This window comes from Pseudophryne corroboree, chromosome 7 (genome assembly GCF_028390025.1).
Source record: "Pseudophryne corroboree isolate aPseCor3 chromosome 7, aPseCor3.hap2, whole genome shotgun sequence".
In the NCBI taxonomy this organism is placed as follows: Eukaryota; Metazoa; Chordata; class Amphibia; order Anura; family Myobatrachidae; genus Pseudophryne; species Pseudophryne corroboree.
The window spans coordinates 451,787,133-451,799,869 of NC_086450.1; the positions used below are offsets into that span (position 1 = coordinate 451,787,133).

General features: G+C 42.2%; 1 pseudogene; it reads right to left on the reverse strand.

The window, feature by feature from the left end:
- Nucleotides 1-10,479: 10,479 nt before the first annotated feature.
- Nucleotides 10,480-10,598, reverse strand: LOC134946299 (5S ribosomal RNA; annotated as a pseudogene).
- Between the last annotated feature and the right edge of the window lie 2,139 nt (nt 10,599-12,737).

The following is a 12,737-nucleotide window of genomic DNA, read 5'->3' on the forward strand; positions in this document are numbered from 1 at the left end:
TTATTGGACACAGGAATTCGGCCCTGTACTGTAACCAAAGGTCATAGGTTGATTCATACAGGTGGGCTGTGCTGAGTTTAAACGGCTCAGGTGGGTGGGAAACTGGGTTTCCCGCCGCATACCTGAGTATGGGTAAATAATAGAAATGGACATAAACTTCTTATGTTCATAACTATTCGCACGAGCGATTAATACGCTCCAAACCAACACCGGAATATTGCTAATTAAATACTCTTCCGATGGGTACCAAATACTGCTGTATGACTCCTGTTAGACCCTTCGTACAATACAAAGAGGGATTCCTCCGCTCAGGGACATTCTATCTAAACCAAACTTACAGAAACTATTGAGGGGAACATGATCTATAAACGACATTAATTGTGAACTTTTGTAACGAATGAGTCGCACGCTACGATCACATAAACTCTACCGTAAATGCGCATACTGCGCGTGCGAGTGCACGCTATTGCGGGTATGCGCTTCCACGGGAGAGCGTACGCATGCGCAGCACGGACCAGTGTGCGGTGCAAATATGGCAGTGTGCATTGAGACATTTTTCTGACTTCGACAGTCCACCCTTTGGCAGTCAATAATAACTGCCACAAAATATTTAAGGAGAAAAATGTAAGTCAGGGGTTAATTGATTTCCATGGTGGGGAAAGGAGGAAGAATGGAGTAGGTGTGAAGAGAGTATGACCTAGTGAGAAAGCAGGAGCATGTGTGTATGAGTCCATGTTTGGGGGGGTCATGTATCATCGTGCCGTACGTGTGGTAAATCAAGCTTCGAGGTATTGCGAAGTATACATTTGAATTCCTTCTTATCCTGTGGTACAGGTCTGTGGATGGGCTGTCAAACTCTACCGAGCTCATTTCGGCTGTGGTTGTAACACAATGGGGATGCACATTTTAGTTGATGATACATGAATTGGGGGGGGTATGTGGTTGCTGCTATCTGTGCCTGTATTCCCTATCGACTATGTGTGTTATTACCTGAGGGTTGCAGAGATGAAGATAAAGAACACTTACGAAAAATGCAATGATATTCTATGTCAGGTTAATGTACGTTCGTCGATTGAGGTCTTGATTGGTGTCGTTTGATTGCAGTCTTCTTCTTTGTGCTTTTGCTCATAAATCGTGAGTAAAGCAAACAACGTCCATGGATTTACAAAAAATGTTGGGCTAGCGTGATTTTAAAGTTCCTAGGGAAACTGGGGTACCCATGGCATTGTCCATAAAATCTTGTATATCAGGTCGTCTGCTCTTCTTCTTTCCATCTTTCCGTTGTCGGCCCCTTGGCTCATCAGGTCCTTCGTCTACGTGGGTCTTTGTACCTCGGAGGAAAACATAGAAATGGGTGAAAGACGGACCGTATACTCATTACATCATTACGTCATGGTTTCTAGCATTGGGTCATAAATCAAATCCAGGTTAATTACAGTTTCCTCACTCCTCAAGCTCATCACTTTCGTACTTTGTTTGCACCTCATCAAAGCCTGCCCGCATCTAAATATCAATCCAATAGATATAACGACACCTAAGATACACAGGAGAAACTTTCCAACATCCATTATGATTCCTTGAGCCCATTCTCCCAAACCGGAGAACCAATTTCGCGGGTTCAACCATGACACCCAACCAGTCAGCTCATTACCTACAGCAGCAAGGGTGAGATTGTGTTTCCGACGAAATTCCCACTTTAATTGCAGAATATCATCCATCTTTTGGTCTATGACCTCTACCGGATCCTCGGTACTATTTGTGATGTACGTGCAACACTTTATGCCGTACTGTGTTGCCAATGTAACACAATATCCGCCTGTTACTGCTGTAAGGTAATTAAGAACCATCCTATGCTGAACTAGTTCTGTTTTGTAAGCTTGAAGTTCTCTTCCAGTGTATCTAAACGTGTCATCATACATTTCAGTGATATTATCTAACAAATTGGCGAGTGCGGAAATGTATTTATAATTCATCACTCCTCGAGCGGTACGAGTGAAATCTAACGCTACCAGAACCTGAATCCCGGTGGATTCATGGATAAGATCAGAGGCCGGATGCTCTAACCTTTCTGACAGTTGTCTTTTAACAAGGTGCTCGTAGTGAGTGTGAGTATAAGGAGCTTGGGCACCACGGTGTATGTCTTTCATTTTGTCATGTGTTACAGTCATCACTTCAGGCAATACTTTTCCAATATAACACAATCCTTCAGAGTTTGGGGCAAGCCACTTGTACGCCTTTCTCCCGCATATGAAATATGCATCATCGGGGAGAACATAAGGGACGGAGAAGGACATGACCATGTTACAAACCTTCCAGGTGAAATCTCCTGACCCTAATTCTTCCATCTGCCTAATGCACGTATCGGTTTGTACGATATGTGCACAGTATCCTGGTGATACCTCTCCAACTTTAGTAATCCTATTTCCTAAGGTATATCGATACCGGAAAGATTTTCCTCTACTGGCTATGTGGCGTACGAGCTCTGTATCTGTAGGCATTCTATCTGCTCTGTGTGAAAAGGTCATGGTAAGGTTGCTCCATGACACTTCCCAATTTCCCGGTTTTCTGGGATTTGAGATGTTAAAACATAAGAGGGACCTATCCACATGGTATTGGTGGAGCTTCAAACTAGGAGGGCTGGAGATGTTAAACCTCCTGTCCACCGGTCTCCCACCCTTTAGCTCAAGTACCCCCCCTACCGTTAAAGGAAATGGTACTAGCCCTGATTTGCTGTGACCCTAAGGTACTTGAGAGCATACCCAACAATCTGTTTGGTTCAACACGTTACCCACTAGAGAGTGATAGTCACTCAATGGATGCCGGTCCATATGGATATTAAAACTAGATTGGCATTTCTTTATGCATCCATCTTCAACCAGATTATCACAGAGTCTACAGATACAATTTTCCTCAGCTAACAATCCATCACAATTTCTTCTATCGGATCGTTTTCTGATACTCGCCTTTGCTTGTTGGATTGGTTGATCTTGGAAAACTACGCCTCCATCATCATAATCGGAACCCATTCCAGAACCTCTCTCGACCTCTATGGTACTCTCGCCGGAACAGACTGCTCTGGTCAACATCATGGTCAACAGGAAAATCCATATCACAGTCTCTTGGGGCAAGTCCATCTTATAGGAGGAGAAAAGAAGAAATTTGTAAAGGGGGTATAAGAAAATCAGTTTGAGGGGGAGAGAACTCGTTACGATAATAAGTTCTCTCGTTTTGTTGTTCTTCTTGTTCTGCTGTCCTCTCAAAAGGTGCTGTCTCTCAGTCTTCAAAAACGATCATTCTGGTGACGCAATATTCCTTCCTAACCGACGATCTTTCTGTAAGGAGCAAAAATCTGGCATTATCATTGGTCCAACTGAGGGGTGACATAGCATCTTTAAACCATGGAAACATGAGTGGGAAGAGAGAGACAACAAAAAAAAAAAAAAACAAAAGAGATAGAGAACAATTCATGTGCATATATATATATATTTTACATAACTTGACAATAACCATCAATAAGAGAAGAGAAACAAAGCATTTTTAAACATTTGTCAACATTAAGAAAACATTGTCAGACTACCAGGCTGTCGTATCTACGTGTCTAATGGTTTCCTTGAGCAGTCCCTCCCCACCAGCACTTGCATTATTCCACTATCTGTATCTGGCCAGAATACATTGTGGTGGATAGGTCATGCTGGGGTTTGGTAGACTTCTGCAAGGACCAGGCGAATATGCAATGTTTGAATTCTTACCAATAATCGTCAGAGATGGGGATAGAGAGTGAGAAAAGAGAAAAACATTTTTCACAAATACATTTACAACGTTTAACCTGGTCATTCCTGTGTCTTCAGTGAATGACCTCCCACTTTATTAACCGTTACCTCAGGCTTGCCTCCATTCCTAACAATCACCTTTCCTGCCTATGTGATTCTTGATTATAATGGTGTGTGTTGTAATTTTGCTCATTTCTTGGTCTAGGGGGTCTAACTTTATGTGGGCTGTTGCAGTTGTGGGCATAATGCCCTTCTCTCCTACAATGGTAACAAATCCTGGGCTTCCTCCAGGTGTCAGTGAAATGGGGTCTTGGCTGATTTGATGCCTCCTCAAACGCTCGGATGCTCATCATCATCAATCGTTTCCCCTGTACTTCCCTGGTTCCTTGGATTTTATGATTATGGTGTTGTCTTTCTCGTGATCTACAATCTCTTGCAATGTGTCCCTTTCTATGACAATGGTAACAGACTACCATATCTGGATTTCTCGCAGGGGTGTGGGGCTTTTGTTGGGGTGGTCTTGTGGTTTGGGCCTGTATTTTCGCTGCCATTAACTTATCTCTTTGTGACTCTCTGTATCTGGTGATATTCTGATCCTGATTGATGACGGCCTCTCTTAGTGCAGTCACCGAGATATCTCTCCAGTTTGGGTTGGTGGTCTGTACCCTTGTTTTTAATTCATCTTTTAAACCATTCATTAATACCTTAACCGCTATTCCTCTATGTTGTGCATTTGTCTTGATGTCTGTGATCCCAGTGTTTCCAGCCATTATTTGCAGTGCTCGATTGAAATAATTAGAAACATTTTCCCTTTCGTTTTGTCTTATGGAGAAAATTTCATTCCACTTGACAGCAGCTGGGAAATATATTCCTAACTGTCGGTTAATCTGCCTAATACATTCCTGATTGTGTTCCTCCGTACAAGGTACCTCTGTGTTTAATTTACAATCAGCAATGAACTTTTCAGGGTCAACCCTGGAGGGTAAACATGCCCTCAGCACTGTCCGCCACTCTTTGTTGGTGGGTTCTGTGGCGTTTCCTAGTTCTTTTATAAACCTTTGACATTTGGCTAGATTTTTCCTAGGATCAGGAAATTCAGACACAATTGATCTCAATTCGGTCCGGGACAAGAGACAGCGCATTGCACTGTCCTTGACGGGAATGATTCCCTGATCGTCAGTCTTCCCATTGGGGACTGAGATCACCCTGGCCAGATTGAGCTCAGTTCCATCATCTTGTGTTGGCCTTACAATATGGGGTACATCTGTTTGTGCGTGATATGAAACATTGTACGTACCTGTGGACACGACCTCACCTGACCCTCCGTTAGGGGGTTCGATTATTGCCTTTACCCATTTGGTCGTGTCCACCTGGATGGCTTCTGTGATGGTTGTTGGAAGAGGTGCTGACATCGTTCTGGGCTCACTGTCTTGTTTGTATTCCTGAGGGAGGTTTGACATGGGGTGCAACTGGCACAGGTTAATAGTTGTACATTCAACAGTATTACAATAATCATTGTTACATTTATTACACTTATTCTTATAATCTATATTACAGTTGCTAAGAGCGTTTTTATTGTTCCACCCTTGTGCTTTTCTCTCCGCAATCAACTCCTCTCCCGATGCCATGTCTCTCCTCTCAAGATAAGAGTCAGAAAAGTCAATAGACTCTCTTTGTAATTCACTTTCCTGTTGCCATAACTGTAAATATTCATAATGTTTATCTTGTCTCTTCGTTGGTTCAATGAGACTTATCCTCCTCCTTAAATTTTGTAACACCTCTGGACTGAAGCTACCTATTCTTGGGAACTTGTCCCTGTCTTGTACAGTCATTCTCTCCCATTCATCACAAAAAACTTCAGCGTGATTTCCATATTTCTTACACATCACATATCGTGCCGACCCGATGGATCGGTTCTCTGAATCAACCTGAACCTGGGTTGATCGCCCCCTACCGGAACAAATGGCCCCCATAATCTGCAGGCGTTGCTTATTCCTCCTTGAATATCAAGGCTTTCAGCGCACCCTTACAAACAAACCAAGATGTCCTTGGGCAGGCCGGCGGTGGTGGTTTATCAAGTACCCCACTTACTTCTCGCCCACGTTGGCCTATGCCGCAATCACTGTAAACCAGAGCTGTGGTACCCAACCCAGGGCCCCTGTGAACCTTTACTTACTGGGGCGTGCTGGACCTACCAGTCCCCAGCAAGTATCGGTTGTTGGATAGTTCCTGAGTGACCAGCGAACTTCCCTTCCCAAAAAATAAAAAAATTACACAAATCACGTCAGAATGTACAAATAGCGTTTGTGACCACTTTACTCTAATGGTATTTAGGTCAGATTACTAACTACTGCACACAATAACGTGCGGTCCAATCGTTCAGTATACGAGCACTACTTGTCATGTACTGAAAGATCAATGGAATCGATGTTTCCGGCTGCGATTCCTTCAACCAGAGCTTGTATGGCCTATATGGGTTCTGCACCAACACCCCAGGCGTTGTGCCACTGGACTTTTATAGCGGACCTTTTACCTTATGACCTCCTGGTCTTGTTCCTTATGACCTCCTGGTCTGTTACCTTATGGTCCGCTATACTCTAATGCTCAAATTATTATTTTTAACCAGGGATGCCTCCCTAGCCACCGTATATGTCACTTACACGTATGTTCCTTAACGAGTACCCGACTTTCCTTTTGGTTCCACCTTAAAGTTATATAAACTTTTGTATACAAAACACACTCACTCAACACATGTACACTTTTGTTTCTATATCTATTTCTGCGCAGAAATTGTCTTCAGGCCAAGAGTGTTACCAATTAGGAGCAGGATCTGTTAAACTAAATTTCAGATTTTCCAAAAATAGATTTGCGTTATTTACCGCGTCGCGTTATCTACCGCTGTGCGTTACTTATCGCCTTTGCGCTACTTATCGCTTTTGCGCTACTTATCGCTTTTGCGCTAATTCAACTTTATCACAACTTGAGCTACGTGGGCGTAACCAGACGCTACGTTGCGTAATGTACGCTGCGTGCGTCTGCCTTTCGGATTGCGTACGCTAGTCTTTGTTAGCGACACGTGTACGCAATGCAAAGGATCCACCGTAACACAATATATATTTTATCAATGTAGATGATCCCTGATCATCTACCGCAATCCACACTGCACACTGGCTGCCTCGTCTCTCGGACAAGCCGTGTGTTGTTCTATTCTTTAACTATTACCTCTATTTATTAAATAACAGCAAATCTCCTTTTAGCACTTTCTATCAACTATAAAATTTGGCAAACAGGAATAGTGATATACGAAAATGAAACAGAAATGCAGATATATGCGTGCGTACGCAAGACAAAAGAAAAATAAACAGTTTTAAAAAGACACAAGCGTTTTGTTCTTACTTCCGGTTACCGGATTCCTTCAGCACTCTTTACCTAAGCGAAGCAGACGCTTATCCCGTCAGCAACTGCGAGACAACCTCCCACCCTTTTGCTGGGGGATAATGTCTGCTGATCTACCTAGTGCAGATGTGAAAAGGATCGGACGAGTCCCCAATTGACAATGCTAAATTCCTTTGTCGTATAATCAACCCTTACGAAGCTAAGAACACTGTACGCTGTTTACTTAAGAAGTACCGTAATGGTACGCTATCTGCGTAGCGATCGCTCAGCCGTAGGCGAGACGCTCAAGCGTCACGTTCGCTCACGGCCTAGTGATCACAGGACACGTTATTGGTTATGTCTAGGGGAAAGATTCGCTATGGCGTAGCATACACTCGAGACCACGAGGAGGTCACCAGCGATGCAGACGCTCACAACACTATACCTTGATATTAAACCTTATACCGACGAAACACACAGAATACCTTTAATGTGAGTACAGGGTGTAAATGCAACTTTGTGTAGCCTGACTACCTACAAAGCTGTTTGAGCGTCACCGACGCTCAAGTGAACACTTAACACTATAGTAAATACACAGATACTGTTTTAGGGTTCCAAAGCCTATTATCTGTATTATATCTAGTATACTTGTAAAAGAGTAACACAGTACAAATGATACACTACAATATAACAAAGACTTCCTAACCAAACACCTAACTAAGGGATAAACTACAATACTATCCTGGCCTAACACAATACAATACAATACTATAAAGTTTAGTCTAGGGGAGTTACGAGAGAAAAGAGAAAAATAGAGAGAGAGAAATAGACACAGAGGGAGAGAGAGGAATTGGCTCACAGAAAGACAATGATTACGGAGAGAACTTACGCACAAAGGGTATGATCGCCTGCGCCTCGATATCCAGCTCCCGATTATCAGCAGATAACCGTTGATGAGAGAGTGAGAGCTGGATGTGGTCGGCCTGCCTATTTATGCCCCACACACAATGCAATCTCCTGGTCCTACAATCCTTCAGTTTATTGGACACAGGAATTCGGCCCTGTACTGTAACCAAAGGTCATAGGTTGATTCATACAGGTGGGCTGTGCTGAGTTTAAACGGCTCAGGTGGGTGGGAAACTGGGTTTCCCGCCGCATACCTGAGTATGGGTAAATAATAGAAATGGACATAAACTTCTTATGTTCATAACTATTCGCACGAGCGATTAATACGCTCCAAACCAACACCGGAATATTGCTAATTAAATACTCTTCCGATGGGTACCAAATACTGCTGTATGACTCCTGTTAGACCCTTCGTACAATACAAAGAGGGATTCCTCCGCTCAGGGACATTCTATCTAAACCAAACTTACAGAAACTATTGAGGGGAACATGATCTATAAACGACATTAATTGTGAACTTTTGTAACGAATGAGTCGCACGCTACGATCACATAAACTCTACCGTAAATGCGCATACTGCGCGTGCGAGTGCACGCTATTGCGGGTATGCGCTTCCACGGGAGAGCGTACGCATGCGCAGCACGGACCAGTGTGCGGTGCAAATATGGCAGTGTGCATTGAGACATTTTTCTGACTTCGACAGGCCAACAGTACGAGCCGTTTGCGGGAGGACATTTCCGGAGGCTCGGTCGTTGTTATATGGAGAACCGAGTTCATCTACTAAAGCTGAGATGTATGTGAGCATGTTTTTATAATAAATGGAATTGTGAATCTTTTACTCATTTGCGCCCTCCATTTTTCTTCTGTTACATGTGCATGGAAACCAGTGGTTCTGGTTTTATAGCGGAGGAGGCAGCATCATACATCAAGAAACGGAACACAGATATCTAATAATGGACTAATATCCTAAAGTGAAGTGGGTCTGAATGCGCAGCTTTTTATTGACAATTGATATATATATATATATATATATATATACACACACACACACACACACACACACACACACACACACACACACATACATATATATATATATATATATATATATTTGGAAAAAGGGAGAGATAGGGTTCGGCGCTCAGTGTTGCTAAAAAATGGTGAGTTTAAAAGCCAAAAAATATATGCATGTATAAAATTTATAAAAATAATTTTTAATATATATGAGAGTAAAAAAGGTTCTTATTACAAAAAGCATAAAAGGCATAAAAACATACAAAAGTCAGGACCAAATTTTAAAAGGATAAGGAGTTTAACTTAACTCAAGAACAGCAAGGGGTTAGTGCAGGAAACCCAACGCGTTTCGTCTCATCAGACTTCTTCAAGGGGTAGGGACATAATGAGCTTTCCTGTCTATTTATAGCTTGAAGTAGCTGGTAAAGGGGATGTGACATCACAGATCACATGATGCAATTAAGTACTGAATTTTTTTTTTAAACATACTATTAGTGCGGTGAAAACATATTGGGTACATACTCAGAGCAGAGTCAGTGGTTGCGGGGTGCAGAAAACGGGTGTATTATAAGTAATAGTTCATGTAAACAGTAAAAAACGATATAATAGTGGCATTTCCGCCACACTTCCGGCTGCAGGTGACGCGATTTCGTCACTTCCGCCCCACTTCCGGTGCGCGATGGCGCATGCGCCCGCGGCGTCTCCCGGCTGTCAGGTTGTTTTGCCATTTCCTTATCCCCGACGGGCGTCAAAGTATATGTGAAGGTTATGTCTCTCCAGTTAGGTGCGGCGGCGGCCATCTTTGCTGGGATTCAGTCCATTAGTTGTATAGGCTGGTGGCCTTTTTTCAGAAGTTCATCTCATGTCCAGTTGTTGCTTATGTGTCCATAGCAACGGCACCATAAGTAAAAAAAGAAAGATAAAAGATAGTGATCTTCAGGCAGCGGAGTTTTGCAGAATTCAGGACTTTGCATAAATTTCTTATATTTTATATATATGTATATTATTAAGTATTGGTTTAACTTGAAAAAATATATAAATAAAATGCTGAAGCATTAATAAATATAATAGATAGATATATATAGATAAAAATATATATAAAAAATATATAAAAAAAAATATATATATAAATCGGGGGAGTATACAAAGTGCAAGGTGCAATCTATAAATATGAATGAAATAACTGTGCGTTATTAGAGGGTGTATTCCAATTCAGGGGTGGGGGAAGGGGATTTATGGTTGGGGGGTGGGGGGGGGGTGGTTGAGGAACAGGGGAGGGGTAATCATATATGAAGGTGGCAGAGGCAAGTGCAGATTGATTTACTTTTACAAGTAAAAGATATGGAGTGCAAGTTTTAATGGTGTTGATTTTTAAAAAATACATATTTGGTATTGTGCTGACATCATGTATTTGATTCTACAGTACCCAATATTCCCAGGTAGTCTCCTTCCCTGGTACTGATTGGGCCCAAACACTGCTTAGCTTCCAAGATCAGACGAGATTAGGCGTACCAGTGTGGTGTGACTGTATGCGAAATAAGACATCGTAATACCACGTGGTTGATGGTTTTATTTCTAATGCTTAAAAAATGCTATAAAAATCTGGTGAGCTGGATTAAACCGTGAAGTGAAGGATAGGAATAAAGGAAAGTCGAGTCTTGCCGGGATACTGCACCTCACAAGAACGGTGCGATCTCGTATCCCTCATTCAAGCCAGCTGGATGTAGAGTCTGCAGCTGGAAAATCCAGTACATTTCCCGTCTGGACAGCTTGTTCCCAAGATCTCCTCCTCTCTCGCCCAAGCAAACGTGTTCGATCGCCTTAAAGGTAAGTTCCTCTGGGTCGGAGTTGTGTTTAGCTGCGAAGTGTCGAGAGACTGCATGGCTGGCCACCTTATTCTTTATATTTCTTATATGTTCTTGGATCCGGATTTTGAGGGGTCTTTTAGTCTTTCCTACATACTTCATTTTGCAGGTGCACTCCAGGAGGTAAATCACAGATGATGTATTGCAATTCATAAAGTCCTTAATAGTGTATTCATTCTTGTCCTCTGTATTGCTAAAGGTTTTCCTGTTCCGATGTAGGTATTAACATATATTGCACTTCCCACATTTATACGACCCCTTACATTTCAACATAGAAGTGTTGCTAGTGGATTTATCCCTCAGCATGCTGGGTGCAAGAAGGTCTTTTAGGTTTTTGGATTTTTTAAAGATTAGTTCTGGTCTGGGCGGTAAGATTTCTTTGAGAACTGGGTCCATTAGAAGAATTCCCCAATGGGATTTAAGGGAGTCTCTAATCGCTTTCTCATGTTGACTAAATGTAGTAATGAATGCGATTCTTTCCTTCGTTTCTTCCTTGGTTTTATACGTTAGTAGCTTTTCCCTATCCAAACACCTTGTTTTTTCCAGTGCTTCATCCAGGAGTGGCTTCGGGTAACTCTTCTCTTCAGATCTCTTCCTGTATATCTCCAATTGATCTTCACAGTCTTTTGTGCTGGTGCAGTTTCGTTTGATCCTTGAGAACTGGGAGGCCGGGATGTTATTCTTCCACCTACAACTAATGGACTGAATCCCAGCAAAGATGGCCGCCGCCGCACCTAACTGGAGAGACATAACCTTCACATATACTTTGACGCCCGTCGGGGATAAGGAAATGGCAAAACAATCTGACAGCCGGGAGACGCCGCGGGCGCATGCGCAATCGCGCACCGGAAGTGGGGCGGAAGTAACGAAATCGCGTCACCCGCAACCGGAAGTGTGGCGGAAATGCCACTATTATATCGTTTTTTACTGTTTACATGAACTATTACTTATAATACACCCGTTTTCTGCACCCCGCAACCACTGACTCTGCTCTGAGTATGTACCCAATATGTTTTCACCGCACTAATAGTATGTTTAAAAAAAAATTTCAGTACTTAATTGCATCATGTGATCTGTGATGTCACATCCCCTTTACCAGCTACTTCAAGCTATAAATAGACAGGAAAGCTCATTATGTCCCTACCCCTTGAAGAAGTCTGATGAGACGAAACGCGTTGGGTTTCCTGCACTAACCCCTTGCTGTTCTTGAGTTAAGTTAAACTCCTTATCCTTTTAAAATTTGGTCCTGACTTTTGTATGTTTTTATGCCTTTTATGCTTTTTGTAATAAGAACCTTTTTTACTCTCATATATATTAAAAATTATTTTTATAAATTTTATACATGCATATATTTTTTGGCTTTTAAACTCACCATTTTTTAGCAACACTGAGCGCCGAACCCTATCTCTCCATTTTTCCATACGCCTAGCAGTGCGGTACCGGCACTGCATACTTAGGGCCCGGCAGACACCTTTAATGAGGTTATGTGTGTTTTTTATGGTAATGTTTAAACATTTTTAACTTTATTTTAAGTTGTATTTACTGAGATTACACTTCACAAGTGGCGCTATACCTCCACCCCTGCTTCTTTATATATATATATATATATATATATATATATACTAGGTGATTCATCGTGCCCTGCGGGCGCTCTTCACACCGTCGTAAGTGGCTACGCTCCCGTAAACCCTATATAAAGGTGAAGGTGTAGAATAGTAGTTGTCAAATGTATTATGGTGGAATGTGGTTTTTTGGTGTTGGGTAAATGTTGTATGGCAAAAGGGAATGTGATGGTGAATAGTGTGTT